Source organism: Schistocerca serialis, chromosome 5, assembly GCF_023864345.2.
Source record: "Schistocerca serialis cubense isolate TAMUIC-IGC-003099 chromosome 5, iqSchSeri2.2, whole genome shotgun sequence".
In the NCBI taxonomy this organism is placed as follows: Eukaryota; Metazoa; Arthropoda; class Insecta; order Orthoptera; family Acrididae; genus Schistocerca; species Schistocerca serialis.
The window spans coordinates 83001231-83011582 of record NC_064642.1 but is presented as its reverse complement, the minus strand read 5'-3'; the positions used below and the strand labels follow the sequence as shown (position 1 = coordinate 83011582).

The window sequence follows — 10352 nt, the reverse complement described above, 5'->3', positions numbered from 1 at the left end:
GGCTCTTCAGTGTATTTGAATCACAATTTGCGCTAGAATGAACCGGTGATAAATTTTATTTAAGGCAGGAGTAATGAGCTCCTTATGACAGCTACCTCTTCCACTTCACTGTTTTAGATTAGTTCGTTAGTTGTAAAAGTTACCGGAAATCTTGAACTGGTTTGTGGCAAGACTAAAATGTTGCGTTTTTAAGAATGGCTTTTATTTTTTACATATTCTCGACATACAAAATTTATCGTGAGGCACATATCTAAGTTGTTTTAAACGTGCCCAGTGGCTGTTATACTTTTCGTAGCGTTTTTGGAACCATTAAACTGTTTACACACACACAAAACCCTTAGATACGAGAAGCGTTCGATATACCGGGTGATCAAAAAGTCAGTACAAATTTGGAAACTCAATAAACCACGGCATAATGTAGATAGAGAGGTAAAAATTGATACACATGCTTGGAATGACATGAGGTTTTATTAGAACCAAAAAAACAAAGTTCACAAAATGTCCCACAGATGGCGCTGGACAGCAAAACGTCAGTGACTGCGCACGACAATCGTCTATAAAAGGAGCTGGAATGAGAGAGAGAGAATCAGATGCGACAGCAGTCGCAGCATGTTGACGTTACCTGAAAAGGCGCTTTTAGTGAAGCTGTATTATGAGAATGGAGAATGTGCTAGTTCAGCGTTACTATCCTATCGCCATAGGACGGGGATTCGAACGCATAAAGGTCCGTTGACAAATGCAGCTGTGACGAGAATGATTTCGAAGTTCGAAGCCACGGTTGTTTAGACGATAGACCCCGTAGTGGCCGACCGAGCACAAGGCGTAATGCTACTGAGACAGTTCAGGAAGAAATGGAGACTGTAGCGGGTTCGCCTATGCGCGGGGAAGTCTACGCTCGTGCAGTCGCACGTCGCACCGGCATTCCATACACTACTGTTTGGTTGGCTTTAGGTGTACCCTCCGATGCTATCCGTACAAAATCCATCGGCATCCTTGCGATTTAGTGAAGCGGAGGGCATTTCCGATGTGGGCGTTTCAAAAGATGGCGGAAGATGACGATTGATTGATTAACGTGTTGTGGACCGATGAAGCTCATTTCACTCTCCGAGGGTCTGTCAACAGCCTACAACTGCAGAATTTGGGCTACCGGAAATCCTAGAACTGTCGTGGAAACTCCATTACACGACGAGAAAGTCACGGTATGAGTTGAATTTACCACATCTACCGTTAGCGGACCTTTTTCTTCGAGGAAATGTGTGATTCTGGTTTTCTAACTGATACCGTGACGGGTGAGAGGTACGCCGATATGTTACAGAATCGCATAATCCCCAGCCTGGCTGATAAACACCTGCTGGAACGTACGATGTTTATGCAGGATAGTGCTCCACCCCATATTGTTAGACGCGTGAAAGATCTCTTGCGCGCGTCGTTTGGTGATGATCGTGTGCTGAGCCGCCACTTTCGTCATGCTTGGCCTCCCAGGTCTCTAGACCTCAGTCAGTGCGATTATTGGCTTTGGGGTTACCTGAAGTCGCAAGTGCATCGACATCGACCGTCATCTCTATCGATGCTGAAAGACAACATCCGACGCCAATGCCTCACCATAACTCCGGACATGCTTTTCAGAGCTGTTCACAACATTATTCCTCCACTACAGCTATTGTGAGGAATGATGGTGGACATATTGAGCATTTCCTGTGAAGAACACCATCTTTGCTTTGTCTTACATTGTTATGCTAATTATTGCTATTCTGAAACTTCCTGGCAGATTAAAACTGTGTGCCCGACCGAGACTCGAACTCGGGACCTTTGCCTTTCGCGGGCAAGTGCTCTACCAACTGAGCTGCCGAAGCACGACTCACGCCCGGTACTCACAGCTTTTCTGCCAGTACCTCGTCCCCTACCTTCCAAACTTAACAGAAGCTCTCCTGCGAACCTTGCAGAACTAGCACTCCTGAAAGAAAGAATATTGCGGAGACATGGCTTAGCCACAGCCTGGGGGATGTTTCCAGAATGAGATTTTTCACTCTGCAGCGGAGTGTGCGCTGATATGAAACTTCCTGGCAGATGAAAACTGTGCGCCCAACCGAGACTCGAACTCGGGACCTTTGCCTTTCGCGGGCAAGTGCTCTACCAACTGAGCTACCGAAGCACGACTCACATCCCCCAGGCTGTGGCTAAGCCATGTCTCCGCAACATCCTTTCTTTCAGGAGTGCTAGTTCTGCAAGGTTCGCAGGAGAGCTTCTGTTAAGTTTGGAAGGTAGGAGACGAGGTACTGGCAGAAGTAAAGCTGTGAGTACCGGGCATGAGACGTGCTTCGATAGCTCAGTTGGTAGAGCACTTGCCCCCGAAAGGCAAAGGTCCCGAGTTCGAGTCTCGGTCGGGCACACAGTTTTAATCTGCCAGGAAGTTTCATATCAGCGCACACTCCGCTGCAGAGTGAAAATCTCATTCTATTGCTATTCTGATCAGATGAAGTGCCATGTGTCGGACATTTTTTGAAATTTTGTATTTTTTTGGTTCTAATAAATCTCCATGTCATTCCAAGCATGTGTGTCAATTTGTACCTCTCTATCTACATTATTCCGTGACTTATTTAGTTTTCAAATTTATACTGACTTTTTGATCAGCCGGTATAATGTAACAAGTTTTGTTCTTAAACCAGGTCGGTGTTGTTCAGAATTCCAATACATCATATTACTTCTCACTCCTCTGGCTACAAAATCCTATTTTCCAACAATATCTCCGTTGAATGCGAAGAGCTTACGTCAATTTGCTGGAAGGCCCCCATCAATATCGTACTGATGCCCGCGGCGTGCATCCTTTACTGGGTCAAACAGATGGAAGTCTCAAGGGACGAGTCCCTGTCGGTAGAGTACGTGAGTAAGAGCAGTCCAACGAAGTTTTTTGAGCTCCTCTCTGGGGCGCAGACTTCTGTGGGGCCTTGTGTTGTCCTGGAAAATGAGAAGTTCGTTTGCATTTCTGTGGCGAAGAGCCCGCTCATGTCGTTACTTCAGTTTCCTGAGGGTATCACTATACACTTTAGAGTCGGTAGTTGCAGCATGAGGGAGGCCATTAAGCAGAATGACTCCTGAAGATTCCAAGAAGAGGTTCGCCCTGACTTTGTGCGCTCATGGTGCGGCTTTGAACTTTTTCTTCTGAGGAATGGTGGTGTCAAGGCCATTCACGGATTGCTGTTTTATTTCTGTTCGAAGACGTGAACCCAGGATTCATCGCGTATGACCACGTTCGACAAAAAAGTTGTCACAGTCAGCCTCACAACGCGCAAATAATTTCGCACAGATGGTCCTTCGTAGCTCTTTATGGTCCTTTGTTAGGAGAAACCCAGCCGGCACACACCTTCGAATACACCAACTGGTGGACGAGTGCGTCAGCACTACCAATAGAGACGTCCAGTTCAGCATCGAGATGTTTGATTGCCATCCATCGATCACCTCGAATGAGAGTGTCCACACGTTCCAACATTGCAGTAGTCACAGCTATGTACGGCCAGTCGGCACGCGGGACTTCGGACAGAATTGGGCGACCTTGTTGCGATATTGAGAGACGCCTCGCCAACGACTCGCCGTGCTTTTGTTCATTACCAGGTCTCCGTAGACATGCTGCAAGCGTCTATGAATATATGTGATCTTTGGTTTTCCTCCAAAAGAAGCTCAATGACAGCTCTCTGACTGGAACTCACCACCGTTACAGATTCAATTTTGAAGGCTACATATAGCACCACCACCTAGTGGAACATCATAGAACTATAGGGGCTGAAGAGGAATAAATTCTGCATTTTTTCAACCGAAAGTGGCAGAGGAAACAATGTGCTGCATTACTTACTGAACGCCCCTGGTAAAAATCAGATATTTAATGCAATGTTTTACATAGCTGTGAAAAATTATTAATGTATCTGTGTACGGGCAGCTGAAAAATGATACCGTAGTGCGATGCTGCATTAAGAGCTTGGACAGTTTGTAGTGGTCACTCACTGCACGACACTTGTAAAACAGAAAATGTCTGCTTATTACAAGGTACTGTTACGAAGTACATGGAGCGCAATATACATGATCGATGGGGTTAGGTTTTACTTGAACAGAAACATATGCTAGTTACCATCATTATTTGCTAGCAACTTTTAATTCTTGCTTTGAGTGGGTCTATAATCACCGGAAATATCACTCGTCTGGAAATATACCTCGCCGAAGACATGAGAGGGATGCTTCCATCATCCCGTGCCCCATCCCAGGAAATAAAATTATGTTCGCAAACAGAGCTCACATCCCACCCTGTCGCATAGACAGACATGAATTGATAACAGATTGAAGGGGGTTGGTACTTGGCTACTGAAGGGTAATGTACCGAGGTTATGTATCGTAAAATATCAGAACTGTTTTATCGTTCGTCTCCTTCCTAAAAATAAAAATTGACGATTACTCTGATTTCTGAAAGCTTCCTGTCACACTGTACCTCTAATTCACAATGTGTTTTGCGTTTTTCGTCATAGTCTTAAGCTACTAAAAGAGTTGATATACTCGCATGCGTGTCAATGCTACCTGCCTGGGAAAGTTATGGCATTAATTTATTTGGAGATTAATAGGCGTACTTTTTAAAAAGTAATGAGTTTTATCTTGTGCGAATTTGAGCTTCGTTTTCCCCATCAGTCTTCCTTCCATGCAGCTAAACTGAGTTCAGCGCCCTCCTCTGTTGAAGCTCATGTCGTCGGCGAGCTCCTCGTTTCTATGAGTACTTGTTACTTCGAAAGAGTAAAAGCATCTTTGATTTATATAAATTTAATGGTGTTGTATTAATACTGAAGAATTTCTTTCTTTTTAATGTAGGTAAAGATGGTAACTAGACAGACATGAAAATGAATACACAGAAAAGTAAAATGTCGTGTAGTGCTTTTGACGAACTACGTAAGGTTTTCAAAATAAAGATGCAGAGGTGTTTGAAACTTAGTGTGTAGAATCAGTATGTACAGAGCAGGATATATCGCTTGCTATGCGCAACAACACACAGCAATTTTTGACACGACAATTTTGTGAACAAATCTGTTCCTAGCTGATGGAAAGAGGTATGTTCAGAATTGTAAGCAGAGACGCAAAATCCAGCTGATCTACCAGGGACAGACTTTGTTACGTATCTCTCCTGGATTCCAACAGTTAAGGAAACGCACAGCTGGGTAAATGACATTACAAAACTCCTACTGTGACTGGCTGCTTAAAGCTGAGGACTGCTGTACCTGAAAATTTAGAGTAGGCCTTTATCCAACAGTGTCTGGAAAATGGCTGATGGCACTTGTACCAACGGCTCCGTCGTAAAAATTGTCGGGGCGTATAGGAAAATAAACTCACTGGAGGACGATCCCAATGGCATATTTTGCGAACTGTAGGTCGTGTGGAGCTGGCACCAGTCATGTGACGTAATTTATGGTACTGTAATGGGGTGTATATGTCACTCGCTTGTACGGAATAAACACTGTAATATAGGTCGACGTGGAGAAATAGCAGACTGGAAAAATAAGCTATCAGGTTCCCACGTGCCCAAAATCACGTCGTGCATAAAGTTCTCTTATATGTTGATGTATCAAAACTGAATATCCAATGCGTCTACAAGCAATAGTTTACCACTCGAATCCATGTAACACGGCGTAAGAACAACTGTGCAGCGATTCTAGTCAACAGTGACTAGTGTCGAGAGTCCTGCCTTTTCATTACCTGTCAGTTTCAAACCCGACACGAATTATGGCTCTCCTTGGAATGAGGTCCGTCTCTGTAGGTTTCCGGGCTAACATTGCGAAGGGAACTGTTTGCAATGATCATTTTGAGTCTGGTAACTTGCAAGAGGCATTGCCACAGACGTCCTTAAAGTTGCACGTCTTCAATGGAGAAAACAGTGTCGTGTTACGGGCCGATTACAATGGTCTTCCGCTGCTGCTAACCATTCCACATTCGGACCGTTATAACTGGTGACAGGAGAAATGGCACAAGCGGAAACATAATTTGTAGCCTTCAGACATCGTTACAGCTTGTGTCCGAAGGGCTTCAGTCCCAGCTTAATCGAAAGTAACTTCAAAATGACGTCACTCCATCTGACGTGTACTTCACTCGACAGCTGTCAATCCTGTGATACATAAGTGACATTACTTGTCCCGTGTGTACGCGGTCACTCGGAAATCACGGCACATTTCAAAACAAAACAAAAAACAAAAAATAAATAAAAAAAATAAAAATAAAAACAGCTAAATGTTTTTGACAAGCACTAATGCAATCGCAAATGCCATTGCTGCAGATGAAACGACAATTTAAGCTGTGCTCTTAGTTCCTGCCTAACCACATTCTGGGATCAGATATCTGTCACACACAAACAATATAAATGCCAATACTTTCACCTTTTAATGAGACTTGAACCACAAAATGTAACAAATTTACTACTGACTAAAAGCCGCTCTTGTATGTAAATAACTTCGAATACTGCACAACATAATTACAATAACAAGAATGTCTCAGAATGTGTGACAAATGCAAAGATGAAGAAAAAAATATTAGAATATACCTAGATATATACCCATTCTATCCGACACCGTAACTCCACATTCTTAACCACTACATCACCGTGAACAAATACTACTTTCAACAATAATACCCTTCGTTTTAGGACCTCTTGAAGGCTTTTACCACCAATCCGTCATTAAATAACATTTAATTACAACAGATAGTACCAAGAGTGAAGCGTTTGTGATAAATTTGAATGCGCCATTGCCTAGAAATGGCATATTGTGATACACGCAACTTATGATACGGAAACAATGAAATATGACGAAAATATGCAAAGTTCTTAATTTGTCGACTGCTATCGAATTTCGTGGTCGTATCAACAAGCTCGTCATTTTGACATCAGTTCCATCGAAGCAGGGAGAGACAGTAACTTCACCGTTGTCAAAAGGACCGCTACGGTCGCAGGTTCGAATCCTGCCTCGGGCATGGATGTGTGTGATGTCCTTACGTTAATTAGGTTTAAGTAGTTCTAAGCTCTAGGGGACTGATGACCTCAGATGTTAAGTCCCAAAAAAAAAAAAAAAAAAAAAAAAAAAAAAAAAAAAAAAAAAAAAAAAAAAAAAAAAAAATTTGGAGTCGGAGTCTCAAGGGATAGACAGGTGTTAGGATTACGGAGCCAGCATTTACAGCTGGAAGCAGCAACGATGTTACGAGTAATCGACAGCATGTGCATACGGTTAAACAGTAATCTTTTCCTTATGTTCCAAGTTTCCTGTCAGTGCGTTTTCTCTTTGCTTTCATTGATATAGTACAGGCAGTTATGTCGAGAACTGAGGCGATTCTGGTTCAAAAAAGAGGTCCGCTCAAGGAATCGATGAAACTTTTGATATTTACTCATTCCCATTTCAGCAGATCCCCTACATCAACACTCCATCCAACGGCTAACCCACACCGCATCTTTGAACACGACTCGTTCTTCGTAGAAAAATACACTCCTGGAAATTGAAATAAGAACACCGTGAATTCATTGTCCCAGGAAGGGGAAACTTTATTGACACATTCCTGGGGTCAGATACATCACATGATCACACTGACAGAACCACAGGCACATAGACACAGGCAACAGAGCATGCACAATGTCGGCACTAGTACAGTGTATATCCACCTTTCGCAGCAATGCAGGCTGCTATTCTCCCATGGAGACGATCGTAGAGATGCTGGATGTAGTCCTGTGGAACGGCTTGCCATGCCATTTCCACCTGGCGCCTCAGTTGGACCAGCGTTCGTGCTGGACGTGCAGACCGCGTGAGACGACGCTTCATCCAGTCCCAAACATGCTCAATGGGGGACAGATCCGGAGATCTTGCTGGCCAGGGTAGTTGACTTACACCTTCTAGAGCACGTTGGGTGGCACGGGATACATGCGGACGTGCATTGTCCTGTTGGAACAGCAAGTTCCCTTGCCGGTCTAGGAATGGTAGAACGATGGGTTCGATGACGGTTTGGATGTACCGTGCACTATTCAGTGTCCCCTCGACGATCACCAGTGGTGTACGGCCAGTGTAGGAGATCGCTCCCCACACCATGATGCCGGGTGTTGGCCCTGTGTGCCTCGGTCGTATGCAGTCCTGATTGTGGCGCTCACCTGCACGGCGCCAAACACGCATACGACCATCATTGGCACCAAGGCAGAAGCGACTCTCATCGCTGAAGACGACACGTCTCCATTCGTCCCTCCATTCACGCCTGTCGCGACACCACTGGAGGCGGGCTGCACGATGTTGGGGCGTGAGCGGAAGACGGCCAAACGGTGTGCGGGACCGTAGCCCAGCTTCATGGAGACGGTTGCGAATGGTCCTCGCCGATACCCCAGGAGCAACAGTATCCCTAATTAGCTGGGAAGTGGCGGTGCGGTCCCCTACGGCACTGCGTAGGATCCTACGGGCTTGGCGTGCATCCGTGCGTCGCTGCGGTCTGGTCCCAGGTCGACGGGCACGTGCACCTTCCGCCGACCACTGGCGACAACATCGATGTACTGTGGAGACCTCACGCCCCACGTGTTGAGCAATTCGGCGGTACGTCCACCCGGCCTCCCGCATGCCCACTATACGCCCTCGCTCAAAGTCCGTCAACTGCACATACGGCTCACGTCCACGCTGTTGTGGCATGCTACCAGTGTTAAAGACTGCGATGGAGCTCCGTATGCCACGGCAAACTGGCTGACACTGACGGCGGCGGCGCACAAATGCTGCGCAGCTAGCGCCATTCGACGGCCAACACCGCGGTTCCTGGTGTGTCCGCTGTGCCGTGCGTGTGATCATTGCTTGTACAGCCCTCTCGCAGTGTCCGGAGCAAGTATGGTGGGTCTGACACACCGGTGTCAATGTGTTCTTTTTTCCATTTCCAGGAGTGTAATATTCAAGTTCACCCTCCCTCTCGTTATTCTTGTATTATTATATAGTAAGTGCATGGGCTGCGTCAGCCGCGGTCTGTGCACTGCACAGCAATGTCAGGACCGTCTTGAAGCGCCAGCAGAGCCCAGCCGTCATAACCCACCCTCTTCCTCCACTCAAGCAGAATAAAAAGAAGACATGTAAGTACAATTAACTCATTCATCACGTAATTAATAGCTGTTTACAACTGTCATGTAACTTGTTTCAGTTTTACCAATTTTCCAAGTACCTACTTTACCAATTCCCCCATGAACCATGGAAGTTCGTGGGGTGTCTTGCGTGCCACAGTGACACCGATAGCCGTACCATAGAGGTATCTGTTGAGAGCACAGAAAAACGTGTGGCTCCTGAAGTGGGTCAGCTGCCTTCTCAGTATTTGCAGAGGCAAAAGTCTGGATGATTGACTGATCTGGCCTTGTGACATCAACCAAAACGGCCTTCCTCGGCTCGTACATGGGACGGCTGAAAATAAGGGGATACTACTTTTCCCGACGACATGCTGCTCTATGTTTAAATGATGATCGCATCCTCTTGGGTAAAATATTCCGGAGGTAAAATAATCCGCCATACGGATCTGCAAGCGCGGACTGCTCAGGGCGATGTCGTTATCAGGAGAAATAAAACTGGCATTCTACGGATCGGAGGGTGGAATGGTGGATTCCTCAACAGGGCAGGTAGATTAGAAAATTTAAAAAGCGAAATGCATAGGTTGAAGTTATAGTGGGAATTGGTGAACTATGGTGGCAGAAGGAACAAGATTTCTGGTCAGGTGATTATAGGGTTATAACGACAAGGTCAAACAGGGGTATTGCAGGAGCGAGTTTAATAATGAATAAGAGAACAGAAACGTGGATAAGTTAGTAGCACAGCTTAGTGAAGGCATTATGATAGTCGAGGTAGACACGAAGCTGACACCCAGCACAGTACTACTAGTTTACATGCCAACTACCTCATCGGATGATAAAGAGACTGAAGAAATGTATGATGAGATAAAACAATTATTCAGATAGTTAAACAAGAAGAAAATTTAATTGTGATGGGGGACTGAGATGTGATAGTAGGAAAAGGAAAAGAAAGGAAAATAATAGGGGAGGAAGGAATGAAAGAGGAAGCCACCTGGTAGAATTTTACACAGAGCATAGTTTAATCGTGGTTAAAACTTCGTTCAACAATAATAAAAGAATGACGCTTACACGGAAGAGACCTGGAGACACCGAAAGGTTTCACAATGATTTTATGATGGTGAGACAGAGATTTAGGAATCCGATTTTGAATTACAAGAGCTATCTAGGAAAGATGAGAGCTCTGACCAAAATGTATTTGTTAGGAACTGTAGATTGAAACTGAATGAATTAAAGAGATGAGATCTGAATAAGTTGGAAGAACCAGAGGTTG

The 10352-nt window shown here is 45.0% G+C and overlaps 2 non-coding genes across 2 annotated transcripts; one reads left to right on the top strand and one right to left on the bottom strand.

Moving 5' to 3' along the window:
- Positions 1–2077: 2077 nt before the first annotated feature.
- On the bottom strand, positions 2078–2152 carry Trnas-cga (transfer RNA serine (anticodon CGA)). The gene has a single exon. It is a non-coding gene; the product is annotated as a tRNA-Ser (tRNA).
- Positions 2153–2314: 162 nt separating this feature from the next.
- On the top strand, positions 2315–2389 carry Trnas-cga (transfer RNA serine (anticodon CGA)). The gene has a single exon. It is a non-coding gene; the product is annotated as a tRNA-Ser (tRNA).
- The last annotated feature ends 7963 nt before the right edge of the window (positions 2390–10352 follow it).